This window comes from Triturus cristatus, chromosome 8 (genome assembly GCF_964204655.1).
Source record: "Triturus cristatus chromosome 8, aTriCri1.1, whole genome shotgun sequence".
Classification (NCBI taxonomy): Eukaryota; Metazoa; Chordata; class Amphibia; order Caudata; family Salamandridae; genus Triturus; species Triturus cristatus.
The window spans coordinates 1,347,400,253-1,347,416,066 of record NC_140591.1 but is presented as its reverse complement, the minus strand read 5'-3'; positions in this window follow the sequence as shown (position 1 = coordinate 1,347,416,066).

The window sequence follows — 15,814 nt, the reverse complement described above, 5'->3', positions numbered from 1 at the left end:
TACATAGTTTTGTTTGTTGTTGTTTTGTTTTAATAAAACGTTTTACACACAGTTTTATTTGATGTTGTTTTGTTTTAATAAAATATTTTATATGTATATCCATACATGACTAAGATTCTTATGTGTCCAACCTCACAAGTATCTTTTTTAATGAACTACAACACCAGCCGACTTGTTAGGCTCAAGATTTAAAAAAGTTCCTGTCATTTGTTTGTGGGGGGTGGACGGGGATGGCAGACAAGGATCTGCTTCGCAGAGGGAGACCTGCTTACCCAAGAAGGTTGTTGAGGGTATGCTGGTGATGTGGGAAGAGAGTGCGTTACCTGCAGACGTGGGGAGAAGCAGCGTGAAAGGAATGTCTCTCACAGACAGACCTAAGGTATGTTCTCAGAATAGCCTCGGACAGATGCGAGCTGACGGACTCAATCACAAAATGGCTTTTAAATATTCATACAGTGTGACTTATCAACAGTTTGCACCCAGGCTCACAGAGGAACAGCTGCGGCCCCTGGACTCAACTTGCAGAGGGAGAACTACGGGCTGTCCGCTCCCAAAGGAACAGCAGCGTAGTAGCTCGAAGACGAAGAGGCACATCTGCGGCCTAGTTCGCAAAGGTAGAGAGCTGTGAGCCATCGCAGTGGCTTTTTAAAAGCATAGCTGCAAAGTGGTCATGTTGGGCAGAGGGAGCGTGAAAGGGGTATATTTCCAGTCTTGGCTTCACAGATACAACTGCAGCCCTGAGAAGTCCCACTGGAACAGCTGCAAGCCCACCAGTGGTTCACAAAGGGAGACTTGCAGGCTCAATAAGGTTGTTGGGGGTATGCTAGTGATATAGGAACAGGGTGCGTTACCTGCTGATGTGGAAAGAAGCAGTGAAAGGGGTTATCTCGCATAGACAGACCTCCGGTTTGTTTTCAGAGTTGCCTTGGACAGATGCGAGCTGACGGACTCAATCACAAAATGGCTTTTCAATGCTCATATAGTGTGACTTATAAACAGTTCGCACCCAGTTGCGCAAAGGGACACCTGTGCCCCACAGCAGCGTACTAGCTTGCAAACATAGAGAGGTGGGAGCCGACGAACGGGCTCCTAAAGTCATAGCCACGACCTAGTGATATAAGGAGAGGCAGCCTGAAAGGCATATCTCACACAGATGCCAGTGTTGCCTCGCAGAGGTAAAACTGCGGACCCGATGGCTTCTATGCGAGCTGACGGAGTAAATTGCAAAATGGCTGCCAACACTTCCTGGTTTCAACAGTTCACAGCCAATACGCCGCACGCTCGTGCTTGTAACCCCTCAGCCAATCACATGTCAGAATTCTCAAATTTCGATATCTGTAAAATTTGATATTTCCCAAAAACTACTGTACGGATTTACACCATTTAAACAAAAGTGTACTTTCGGGACCATCACCTTTCTCCCTGCCAAATTTGGCGTAATTCAGTCTTCTGTAAAGTTTTGTGTGGAAATTGCATGGAGAAAAAACGTTTTAGGACCCTATTTTTTCTCAGCCCCTCCTACACCATTCACACCCACATTTTCAATATAGGAGCTAATCAGAGAAACTTTTTGGAGAATTTCATAAAGATTCATCAAACAAAGCCAAAGTTACAAGCACATAGAAGACTCCAGGAGGAGTGCAACCCCCCTCCCAACATATGTGAAGCCCCGGAGCTGCGCTGACCCCGCAACCCCCCTCCCAACATAAGTGAAGCCCTGTGGCTGCGTGGACCCCAGTGGACCCCCGGAACCCCTGCGAGCCCCTGCTATTATTTTTTAAGAAATACCCCCGCAACCTAGCCCACCCAAATAAAACACAAGAACCAGAGCGAATTTTTGCCGATTTTTTATTTAAAAAAAAAATATATTTTTTGGGCCTTCTGGGTCCTCCTGGGACCCCCTGAGCAGACCTAGTAGGTCAGGGTTTTTCTTCCCTGCCCCCTTCTCTTGCTTTATACCTTTGTTTCTCCATTTTCGGGTGACTCGCTTCTATCGAGCCACAATATGGCTGCCAACACTTCCTGGTTTGGAGTGCTAGCAGCCAACCACAGTGAAGCTCGCGCATGCGACTTAAGCTCGGCCCAGATATCGAAACTTTTATTTTTCTAAGTTCTCAGCAACTTCTGAACGGATTTAGACCATTTTTAAAAATGTCGCTTTCTGACCCAAGCACTACCTTTCTGCCAAATTTGGAGTAATTCCGTTCAGTAGTTTCGGCTTTAGCCCTGCACAAAGTTTCCGATGGGAAATTGATTTTTTTACTCTTATTTTTTGAATTTTTCAAAAACGACAGAACGGATTTACACCATTTAAAAATAAGTCGCTTTCTGAACCAAGCTCTAACTTTCTGCCTAATTTGGGGTAATTCCGTTCAGCAGTTCGAGCTGTAGCTCGTCGCACAATTTCCTATGGAAATTAACATAGAGAAAATTAGTTTTAGGTTCCCCCCTTTATTCTCAGCCCCCACTTGACGAATCACCCCCAAACTTTCAGGATAGGAGCTCACCTGGATAGACTTTTTTTGGGGAGAATTTCAGGAAGCCAAAGTTATTAGCAAATCAAAAAATGCTTTTCCTACGGAAACTAGGTTCTTACTATAGCTACCAACTGGCGACGCCAGTAGGTTATATATATATATATATATATCTCCAAAGTATATATATATATATATATATATGAGAAGAAAGAGGGTGCCCCCAGGTGAGCCGCACACACAGGAGGTAAGCATGGATTCAGGGGGAGTAGGAAGAGTCCATCGCGTCCCCGACGCGTTTCGAGCAGACGCTCTTCATCAAGGGGTTCAGCTCTACAAACCACCAGCGAGGCATCATTCCAGACCTTTTTTTTATTTCTATTTAAAGGCACGCTCAGGTGAGCCTATAGCAGGAATTCTGGGACTGGAAGTCCAAACACCGTTTCCCAAGTGGGCCGCATGGCAGGTTGTAGTATAGATGGTTTGTTATGGTTGCTCAGCCAGGTGCTCACCCTAATGCCACCACACAGCTCCCGCTCCGTATTCACCAACGAATCATCAGCAACGGATCCGCTCCCATCAGCGGCAGTGCAGCTCGCGACCGGGCCGGCCGCATATGTGAGAAGAAAGAGGGTGCCCCCAGGTGAGCCGCACATACAGGAGGTAAGCATGGATTCAGGGGGAGTAGGAAGAGTCCATCGCGTCCCCGACGCGTTTCGAGCAGACGCTCTTCATCAAGGGGTTCAGCTCTACAAACCACCAGCGACGCATCGTTCCAGACCTTTTTTTTATTTCTATTTAAAGGCACGCTCAGGTGAGCCTATAGCAGGAATTCTGGGACTGGAAGTCCAAACACCGTTTCCCAAGTGGGCCGCATGGCAGGTTGTAGTATAGATGGTTTGTTATGGTTGCTCAGCCAGGTGCTCACCCTAATGCCACCACACAGCTCCCGCTTCGTATTCACCAACGAATCATCAGCAACGGATCCGCTCCCATCAGCGGCAGTGCAGCTCGCGACCGGGCCGGCCGCATATGTGAGAAGAAAGAGGGTGCCCCCAGGTGAGCCGCACACACAGGAGGTAAGCATGGATTCAGGGGGAGTAGGAAGAGTCCATCGCGTCCCCGACGCGTTTCGAGCAGACGCTCTTCATCAAGGGGTTCAGCTCTACAAACCACCAGTGAGGCATCGTTCCAGACCTTTTTTTATTTCTATTTAAAGGCACGCTCAGGTGAGCCTATAGCAGGAATTCTGGGACTGGAAGTCCAAACACCGTTTCCCAAGTGGGCCGCATGGCAGGTTGTAGTATAGATGGTTTGTTATGGTTGCTCAGCCAGGTGCTCACCCTAATGCCACCACACAGCTCCCGCTCCGTATTCACCAACGAATCATCAGCAACGGATCCGCTCCCATCAGCGGCAGTGCAGCTCGCGACCGGGCCGGCCGTATATGTGAGAAGAAAGAGGGTGTCCCCAGGTGAGCCGCACACACAGGAGGTAAGCATGGATTCAGGGGGAGTAGGAAGAGTCCATCGCGTCCCCGACGCGTTTCGAGCAGACGCTTTTCATCAAGGGGTTCAGCTCTACAAACCACCAGCGAGGCATCGTTCCAGACCTTTTTTTTATTTCTATTTAAAGGCACGCTCAGGTGAGCCTATAGCAGGAATTCTGGGACTGGAAGTCCAAACACCGTTTCCCAAGTGGGCCGCATGGCAGGTTGTAGTATAGATGGTTTGTTATGGTTGCTCAGCCAGGTGCTCACCCTAATGCCACCACAGAGCTCCCGCTCCGTATTCACCAACGAATCATCAGCAACGGATCCGCTCCCATCAGCGGCAGTGCAGCTCGCGACCGGGCCGGCCGCATATGTGAGAAGAAAGAGGGTGCCCCCAGGTGAGCCGCACACACAGGAGGTAAGCATGGATTCAGGGGGAGTAGGAAGAGTCCATCGCGTCCCCGACGCGTTTCGAGCAGACGCTCTTCATCAAGGCCCGATCGCGAGCTGCACTGCCGCTGATGGGAGCGGATCCGTTGCTGATGATTCGTTGGTGAATACGGAGCGGGAGCTGTGTGGTGGCATTAGGGTGAGCACCTGGCTGAGCAACCATAACAAACCATCTATACTACAACCTGCCATGCGGCCCACTTGGGAAACGGTGTTTGGACTTCCAGTCCCAGAATTCCTGCTATAGGCTCACCTGAGCGTGCCTTTAAATAGAAATAAAAAAAAGGTCTGGAACGATGCCTCGCTGGTGGTTTGTAGAGCTGAACCCCTTGATGAAGAGCGTCTGCTCGAAACGCGTCGGGGACGCGATGGACTCTTCCTACTCCCCCTGAATCCATGCTTACCTCCTGTGTGTGCAGCTCACCTGGGGGCACCCTCTTTCTTCTCACATATGCGGCCGGCCCGGTCGCGAGCTGCACTGCCGCTGATGGGAGCGGATCCGTTGCTGATGATTCGTTGGTGAATACGGAGCGGGAGCTGTGTGGTGGCATTAGGGTGAGCACCTGGCTGAGCAACCATAACAAACCATCTATACTACAACCTGCCATGCGGCCCACTTGGGAAACGGTGTTTGGACTTCCAGTCCCAGAATTCCTGCTATAGGCTCACCTGAGCGTGCCTTTAAATAGAAATAAAAAAAAGGTCTGGAACGATGCCTCGCTGGTGGTTTGTAGAGCTGAACCCCTTGATGAAGAGCGTCTGCTCGAAACGCGTCGGGGACGCGATGGACTCTTCCTACTCCCCCTGAATCCATGCTTACCTCCTGTGTGTACGGCTCACCTGGGGGCACCCTCTTTCTTCTCACATATGCGGCCGGCCCGGTCGCGAGCTGCACTGCCGCTGATGGGAGCGGATCCGTTGCTGATGATTCGTTGGTGAATACGGAGCGGGAGCTGTGTGGTGGCATTAGGGTGAGCACCTGGCTGAGCAACCATAACAAACCATCTATACTACAACCTGCCATGCGGCCCACTTGGGAAACGGTGTTTGGACTTCCAGTCCCAGAATTCCTGCTATAGGCTCACCTGAGCGTGCCTTTAAATAGAAATAAAAAAAAGGTCTGGAACGATGCCTCGCTGGTGGTTTGTAGAGCTGAACCCCTTGATGAAGAGCGTCTGCTCGAAACGCGTCGGGGACGCGATGGACTCTTCCTACTCCCTCTGAATCCATGCTTACCTCCTGTGTGTGCGGCTCACCTGGGGGCACCCTCTTTCTTCTCACATATGCGGCCGGCCCGGTCGCGAGCTGCACTGCCGCTGATGGGAGCGGATCCGTTGCTGATGATTCGTTGGTGAATACGGAGCGGGAGCTGTGTGGTGGCATTAGGGTGAGCACCTGGCTGAGCAACCATAACAAACCATCTATACTACAACCTGCCATGCGGCCCACTTGGGAAACGGTGTTTGGACTTCCAGTCCCAGAATTCCTGCTATAGGCTCACCTGAGCGTGCCTTTAAATAGAAATAAAAAAAGGTCTGGAACGATGCCTCGCTGGTGGTTTGTAGAGCTGAACCCCTTGATGAAGAGCGTCTGCTCGAAACGCGTCGGGGACGCGATGGACTCTTCCTACTCCCCCTGAATCCATGCTTACCTCCTGTGTGTGCGGCTCACCTGGGGGCACCCTCTTTCTTCTCACATATGCGGCCGGCCCGGTCGCGAGCTGCACTGCCGCTGATGGGAGCGGATCCGTTGCTGATGATTCGTTGGTGAATACGGAGCGGAAGCTGTGTGGTGGCATTAGGGTGAGCACCTGGCTGAGCAACCATAACAAACCATCTATACTACAACCTGCCATGCGGCCCACTTGGGAAACGGTGTTTGGACTTCCAGTCCCAGAATTCCTGCTATAGGCTCACCTGAGCGTGCCTTTAAATAGAAATAAAAAAAGGTCTGGAACGATGCCTCGCTGGTGGTTTGTAGAGCTGAACCCCTTGATGAAGAGCGTCTGCTCGAAACGCGTCGGGGACGCGATGGACTCTTCCTACTCCCCCTGAATCCATGCTTACCTCCTGTGTGTGCGGCTCACCTGGGGGCACCCTCTTTCTTCTCACATATGCGGCCGGCCCGGTCACGAGCTGCACTGCCGCTGATGGGAGCGGATCCGTTGCTGATGATTCGTTGGTGAATACGGAGCGGGAGCTGTGTGGTGGCATTAGGGTGAGCACCTGGCTGAGCAACCATAACAAACCATCTATACTACAACCTGCCATGCGGCCCACTTGGGAAACGGTGTTTGGACTTCCAGTCCCAGAATTCCTGCTATAGGCTCACCTGAGCGTGCCTTTAAATAGAAATAAAAAAAGGTCTGGAACGATGCCTCGCTGGTGGTTTGTAGAGCTGAACCCCTTGATGAAGAGCGTCTGCTCGAAACGCGTCGGGGACGCGATGGACTCTTCCTACTCCCCCTGAATCCATGCTTACCTCCTGTGTGTGCGGCTCACCTGGGGGCACCCTCTTTCTTCCCATATATATATATATATATATATAAAAATAAATACAACACTGAAGAAGGACTAGCTCCGAAACGCGTTTGTTGTTTTTACCGTAATAAACGAAGCTGCGAAAATTACCCCCCCGTGAGTGCTCGAGATTCCTTTTTTACAACTTATGAGGAATTTGGGAGCGACAATATATATATATATATATATATATATATATATATATATATATATATATATATATATCCCCATGAAAAGAGCACCCAAAGCTTGAATGCGCCACACATCGTCGTGTAAACTTCCTTTTATTTTACATGGTAACGGTCATCTCGCTCGTCACAGCATGATAACACCAAGTTCCATACGTGTTTCGGGCATGAGCGCCCTTGTTCACCAGCTTAGTTTTCATGGACAGGAGGTAGCAATAGTTCGTATCACACCTGTTATTAATTTATTATATATATATCCATTACAATCCTGCTTCTCTCCCTTCCGATTCCATAATCCGGCACCAACACCATGAAATTGGAAGAAAATTCTGTTTTATTTGTGGCAAAAGGACAAAAGATGATGCGTTCCGGTGGTAACTCCTACCTCGTTCACTTTATGCGACTGCCATTTTCTTTCACCTTATATACTCCAGTGCTTTGTTTTTTTAATGAAAATAACATTAATATACATATTCATTCACTGTAAAAAAACAAAGGCTGCAGGTACGGTATAGTTACGAAATAAAATTTTTAAAAAACCTTTGAAATGCACTGAGAAAGCAAAGGTTACAGGGATGTTATAGTTAGGCAGACATTTCACTCGTACAATACCAGAGAAATTCAGCAGTTATCGGTAGCTAACTATAACTTGTGTCCCCGCAATGCACTGCTTATGACCTCACATGTTATCTTTTAACATTATAGCACCCTTTCCTACAACACAGTTGCACCATAACTCAGTTTTCACTTATACATGGTGAAAGACCAGTTTATTCCTTTTGTAGTAAATTTTAAAATTAACATCAACGAAATTCTAGAAGTACATACAGTGTCTCAACTCTGTAAATCCGAAAACACAGAATAAAACTTATTTGTGTGCCTCTCTACCACTGTGCCACTTGTGTATTTAGTATCTCAGCACTTTTCTACTTAATGTATCACATTTAAATTTTCTGAAACAGTGCATATAAAAATCTGCACATTAATCTCTATCAGAGCATATAGCTCACTAATTCTTCCGAGTACATGCAAAGAGTGTGTGACAGGTTCAATATATACTTCACCAATGGTTCTAAAAGACTACATATTCCTCACTAAAAGTTGTAAATACATGTGTTTACTATTGAATGCATGAACACGCCCTGGATGATTTAATGAGTGCATAGGTAAATCCTAGGTGATTCCCTGAGGATACAGGTAGTTCCTGGATGATTCCCTGAGTATTTGATAACTCCATAGGGGCCGTCCATATCTGCACAGTCACTGCATGTTTGCATGAGTATATCACTACTACCTGGGTGTTTGGATGAGTGCATGAGTTGTACCTAAATGACAAGAAAAAGGTATCACTAATGCCTCATTAATATAATACATGCATAAATATATGGTTGAATGATTAAATGAGAGCAATGTTAGTGCTGGGATGATTGTAGGACTGCATGCACAGTATATAGGTGATTTATAGAAAGCATGGATAGTGCCAAAGTGATTACGTGCATACATAGCATCTGGCAGATTGGATGAGTGCATGAGTAGTGTTTCAGTGATTGCGTGAGTACATGGCTGCTGCCGCTGTGTTTTTGGTTAAGTGAACAGGTAGTGCCTGGGTGTTTAGATATGTACATGGGTAGTGCCTGGATAATTGAATTAGTGCATCAGTAGTGCCTGGCTGATTAGATGAGTGCATAACTAGTGTCTGAATGATTGCACGAGTCCATTGTTAAAGTTTGAGTGATTGTATGAAAGCAAGTGTTCTACTGGGGTGTTTGCATTAGTGCAACAGTTTTGCCTCAGTAATTGAATAAGTGCATAGGTACTGAATGGATGATAAATTCACTGCAATGGTCCAGCGTGCATTAATTGGATGAGTGCATTGGTTGTTCCGCAGTATTTCAATGAGTGCATAGGTTGTAAATGGGTGTTTGACTGAGTACATGTGTTGTGCTTGGTTGTTTGAATGACTGCATAGGTACAGCCTTGATGATTGTAAAAGTGAATGGTTAGTGCCGGGCTGATTTGATAAAAGAATGGGTATTGCCTGTATAGTTCAATGACTACTTAATTAGTACCTGTGTGATTGCAAGAGTGCATATGTAGTGAATGGGTAATTTAATCAGTGTGTAGACAGTGCATAAGTGATTCGATGAATGCCTTAGTAGTGGATGACTGATTGGATAAGTACTTGATTAGTGCCTGGCTTACTATGAAAGTACCTCCCGTCAGTATGAAACTACATGTTTTACTGTATATATCTTTTTCTACTGAGCTATTTGTGAGTGAAGTCTAGATATCATACTTGATATATAATTGGATACATGGCTCTCTAAGAGAATACAATGCTCTGTTACTCAGTGTGCACATGCATTGGTAAGTTTCTAAAACTGAAAACAAAAATTCACAGTTTTTCAAAGCAGAAAACTTTTCTTAAAGGCATACCTACATTATTTCTCAAATATGTCTTGTGACTTTAAACCATATATGCACCATTTCTCAAAGACAAGTTACACCCCAATTGAAGCTAGCTCAAGAACTCTCAAGAGACATTCTGTACTATTAACCTCCTCAATTTTAAACAGAGCACGTTTAAAGAAATGCACCAACCTCACCATATACGTGAAATTTTCCAGAGCCTCAAAGAACATAGATCACCATGTAAACATATATGTGATTTCATGATAGATATGTACCTTCAGGCCATCTTTCCAAAAATATATAGTTCTTTACATCTTTAAGTAAACTTAAGAGTCTCATCGTACACATAACTATCTACAACCAGAAAACCTATATTTCACCATCTAAATATATGCAAACCGGTCATATAAGTTAAAAACCACATTGACAAATACTTCCTAATGAATACCTAACAAGTATTACTACTTTATAATTAATCTACATGCACAGCACATTTTCTTATGTTTTATTCATGACTTAACTACTCCTATTTACAAACAGTACTGCAGCTCTCATAATGCAAATAACATAGATCTAACTGTTCTACACATGATGCTTAGACATTTACAGCATTGTCATTTTTAAAGACATCGGTCATGGTAACTTTCAACAGTACGAACATCTTAAACACATACCCTCTGCCAGATATAGCTCATCTGATGTATTTTTTCTAATCGCTATGATACTCTTTTTAATCAAATTCTAATATACATCTTCATTTCTAATGTAATATTTTAAAGTAATAAAAAAAGTTATATACATATCACTGAATTGAGTTAGTAGATTGTATTGTTGTTTTAGCTCTGTCTGGATAGTTCTGAGACAGCTAAAATGTGTAAAAATTAAGCACAAGAATCTTACACCACCCTCGCAGAAAGCAACTATAAAATGTCAACCTCTACATCTTTCCATTCTATGATCATGAGAAAGGCAGCAAATTAAATCATGTCTTTCATTTAAGACTACTGTATCTCCACTTGTGAATGGTTAGCATGTGTTAACCCTTTCCCTCTGTTTCAAATCGACGTTCCTGTCTCAGCGTCTTCACAATGTTTTTGTGATCATCGCAGAGAAATCAAAATACGGGAGTCAAAACTGATGTTTAGCCTGAGTTGGAAATTAAAGTTTGCCATGAGTTGTGTCTCAACTTTAAAAAAAATAATTCTGTCTCTTAAACACCCTTCCCCCCAAATACTGTCTTACCTCAGTGTACCTAGCATACCAGTGGAACCAGTGGGTCACAAGCTCACAGCACATTCCAGAAGGAACATGCTACTTCAAAAAGAGATAAAGCAAGTGTGGTTTACTCCACAGATTCAAAGGCATATCCATGTCTGTATTACATTTTTTTAAACAACAGGCAATAATAGGACGTCTTCCTAATGTATCCAACACACTACCTAATTTTATTCACTTTTATGCAGACAACATCCAATGAAATATATCTTGTATAAAAAAACACCTCTATTTTAACAGCTTTACATTTGGAAAACTACCTCATTCAACTCCTGCCTTCTCCTGACTGCTGTTGCTCCTTCACTTCAAAGTAGTTAGAGTGTGTGTTGTGGGATAAAGAGGCTGCAAAAAAAAGGTGTATTGACAGGGACTTGGGTTTGCCAATTGTAGAGATCACTTGTTTTGGCCAGAGAGGTTTAAATTTTCATCAGTTGCTGCCTTTGGCTAACACCATTGTGGATTACCAAGCTCCTCACCTCATGATTGTGCACTGTGGTGGCAATGACCTATGCACATTGACTTGGGTAGGATTGGAAATCCTAATGAAGGATACCTTTGCAGAACTAATGTCACTTTTTTCTCACACTATCTTGGTGCACTCTAATATATGCCAAAGACAGAAATGAAAGTGTTCAAATAAATTCTGTCCACAGATTGAAAAACCCAGGAAACATGTTAATAAAACTGTTTTTGCTTTCCTCAGAGACCATAACAAGGGCTCTATGCACAAAAACAATCGGCGTTTTGACATGCATGGAATCTATAGAGTGAATGGAGGTCACATTACAGATGAAGGGAACAGGGTGTTTCTAGGCAACCTGAAACTTTGCAAGCCAGTCTAATATGGAGCTGTCTTACACACACTCTCAACACAAAGGGTCCAGTCAGAGCCACCCAAAAGCCCAAAATGTTGCGTTGATCACGGTCACATCGCAAAATTGCAAAACAAATGCAAACATTCAATGACCACCACCACATAAAAAAATCGGACGGGTTTCTGATTGGCTCCGTCCCGGGCCCCGTTGCATTCTCTTAAATAAGGTATAATTCCTACCTCCTGACGGAGTTTTGCTTCCCCCAAGGCAGTGAGATGCAGATACTCGCCGGTGGGACCTTGTGAAGTCTCTGCATGAAGGAAAAGCCAGTTTGGAGCTCTGAAATTGTTCGGGGCCCCGCTGGAGAAAATGGCACCTCACACCACGGTGGACTCCCGGCAATGCTTCACCTCGATCCCCGGGACCCCTGACGTGGCGGCGGATGCCCTCTCTGCCACATACAAGAAAGTAAGGACATTCACTGTGCAGATCGGGTGCGGCACTGCACCCGGGAGTTGCGGTGGGAGGAGGGCGTGCAGCGGGTACCCCGTCCGGACAAAATGGCGGGTGCGGCCCAATAAAGAAGACGTGGCCAGTACTGTGCTCTCCTCGTACTGGGAAGAAGCGCCGGCCCCCCAACGAAGTACTTTCTGTCCTTCTCCCTACCCGGCACCACTAAAAGGATTGTGGATGCAGCACTAGAAAGAGGGTTTGGTGCTCCAGTCAGCCACCGGTGAGGGTCTGCACGCCTCAGAGACATCGCTCCCATAATCCCCACAGAGGCAGTGTGTCATAGGGAGGGGGCAGAGATGTGCAAGCTGCGGGGCTAGCTCATACAAAAGGCAGACATGGCGCCACACTGGGTTCCCCAACCCCGAATGCTTTGAGGTGGCCAATTGCCTGACCCTAACATGGCCGCCTAACTGAGGACCGATCCTTCTTCAAGAGCTCACGCAGGTCCCCCAGCATGCCCAGGGTGGTCAGGACGATCCTAGAGCACTACTGTTGCCAAGGTAACTAACATGAATAGTGAGGAGACTCGCAAGGTGGGCGATGCATCAGCAAAAAGTGAAGCCTGACAAGGAGAGGAAAGTGATTTTGGTCTCTACAATATGCTCAAACGCCCCATACTACTTCCACAAGATGGAGGGGATGGCCTGGAGCTGACCATGTCACAGGCCTTATGCCACCCAAAAAGATCCCCAACAACAAGGTCTCCAATTATTTTGCCTCCACCGGTGCGGGAGCATCAGGCGAATACGTTTCTCCATCGGCAAGGGCCATGGCGCTAACTAAAGAGAACCTCCTGTCTTCCCTGAGGGAATTTAAAAAGGAACTCCGGACAGAGATCAAGGCTGACATGAATGCCTCCTTTGCGTCCTTCCGAGCAGAGATGAGGGAAAAAATGATATCCTTACAGACTGATGTGGACTCAGTAGGCACCCGCACGCTAGACCTTAAGGCAAAGCACCAAGAGATGGCTGATCGCCTCACACCCTTGAAAGAGGACTCGGCAGATCTGTGCAGCCAACTGTGTGCCACCGTAATTAAATGCGAAGACCTAGAAAACCACTCTCGATGCGATAACACCCGAGCCAGAGGCCTAGAAGAAGATTGCGAGGGACCGGATTTAGAGGCATTCATGATGGGCTTGTTCTCCTCGGCGCTGGGTGACACGAGCCCAGAGGTGCAGTTAGACGAGTCCACAGGGTTGGCCCAAGGCTGCCGGGTGAAAATCGTCGGCCCCGCGATGTGTTAGCGAAGTTCAGGTTATTTAAAATCAAAGAAATGGTCCTACAAAAGGCGAGATCAGTCGAAAAGTTCACCTTCCAAAATGCTTTGTGTACACTCTACCAGGACGTGGCACAGGCCACCCTCTTGTGGCGCAAACAGTTCCGTCCGATCACCGAATTCCTGAGAGACAAGCAAACCAGATACCGATGGACATATCCCTTTGGTACAACCCTTCAATGGGACAATAAATCTCATCATTGCACGGTGTGCCAAGAAGCAGCAGATCTTCTAGGAATTGAGCTCTCCTCCGCCAATGACAAGTTCCCTTCACAAGAAGTGGAAGGCGAACGGCGGCAGCGGCGACACAACAGAGGCCAATGGCGCACCATGGGCCCAGGGGGCAAGAAACCCACAGTGTGATTCGACCTATGACGACCCCCACGCTGTACTTCGGAACTCCTGGAGGATCCAGTTACCCGCAAATGGATGGGCGGATATGTAACGATTGGATGGAGCAAAAGACTTGCAATTATCTTGCTTGAGAGTCTTGACAGAGGCCTCCTACCCGGGCGTTCGGAACTTTCTACTGGGCGTTGGATGGAGCGGAGGACTTGCAAATGTTACTCCTGTGTATGGGCCAAATGCCTGGGATGCTCGAGACAATCCAGTCCTGAACCTTGCCCTTGGGGCCAACTGGCTACACGACGCCAATTATGAGCTGACGACGGAAGTGTCCTATCTCCAAGGCGGTAAGGGGGCTCCACACAGAGCGTGCTGACTATGAAGAACTTGCATTCGGTCTCCCTACTGCATGCGGCACCACTGAGACTCTTTGTTTGCTCTGGTTTTTTTTTCTCGTTGCAGGGTCTTCACCCATAGGCCCACTGAAGACTGGCTGTATATTGCTCTAACCTATATGCCTTGTATTTTTTCTTGTTCGTATGAGGAGCTAGGAAAACTGGAATGGTTACATTCCTCGGGTTTGTCTTAACCCAGGGATCTCCCTCTGGAAGGGGGCTCCTCCACACACATTTTCATTGTTTGTTTTGGTCAGATAAGTCAATTCATTTTCAGGATGTCTTTCTTCTTTTAGGTTTGGGACAGGGAATGGGAATGGGAGGGGGAGGAGAAGTGGGGGGGGTGGTGGTGGCATACTCTACTCAATCGACCAGAGGGTGAAGGGGAGGAGGCTTGTGTGTTCGGGCATGGACATGGAGGTACTCTTTCCATAATGTTGGTTACGAAGGCGTGAAGGAGCGATTCTAGGCAGGGGAGGGGGGAGTTCCATTGGGAAAGATGGTAATTACTATAGCTTCGTTAGGGGTCGCAACTCACCACAGAAGAGACAAAAGGTCTGGAAATACTTCACAGATCACCACTTAGATATAGTAGCTCTCAAAGAGATGCAGTTACAGTAGGCTGACGAACTGAGACTTAAGCACAAAATGTACCCCCTTATCTATAGATCATCAGCATCTACCAAACATAGAGGAGTAGCAATATTGTTTGACGCTGCAAGGAAATTCCAACTGTTAGATTTGGGGGTCTCTAGTTGGCAGAGGTAGGTACCTTTGACAAATAGGGACCCTTGCGTCTAGTCAGGGTAAGGGGGTACACTCCTAAAATAACCCCTGCTCACCCCCTTGGTAGCTTGGCATGAGCAGACTGGCTTATCTCAGAGGCAGTGTGTAAAGCATTTGTGAACACATACAGTAATCAAGTGACAACACTACAGATGGACACCACACAAATTTTATATCAAAAATAAGTATTGTTTATATAGACTTATCACAAGTAAGGGTGGGCGTAGTTCGCGAAGTAGCACTTCGCGAAGCTACGCAAAGTGAAGTTCGCACTACGCGAGCTACGCGTAGCACTTCGCGAACTGCGAAGTAACATGTTCGCACTGTGCAAGATGTTGTTTTCAATGATTGCACAGTGCGGACAAGCAACCGGCACTGTGCAATCATTGAAAATGGCATCTTGCACAGTGCGAGCTGTAGTTTTCTGCTGCTCGAGTAGATTTTTCCTCGAGCTGCAGCTTTCTCAACGCGAACTGGTAGTTTCTCATCGCGAGCGGTCGCGAGCATACGCGACCCCTCGCAATGAGAAACCTGACCTTCTCGCGCTGTGAATCTCGCCGGGAGGTTTATTTTCCATGCTCGCGATCGCGAACAAGGAAAAAGTCTCGCCAGGATGTCATTTTGCTTGCTCGCGGTCGCCAACTTGACGTTGAGGACCGCGAGCAAGCAAAAAATGACCGCAGCACTACGCAACACTACGCTACGCGTGTTCGCACTGTGCTACGTGCAGTTCGCGTAGTGCGAAGTAGCGCGAACTTCGCAAACTACGCGAGCGTAGCGTAGTGCTTCGCCCAGGCCTAATCACAAGACCACAAACAACAAAAATCCACAATACTGTACTTAAAATGGTAGAATTAGCTTAGTTCTCTTTA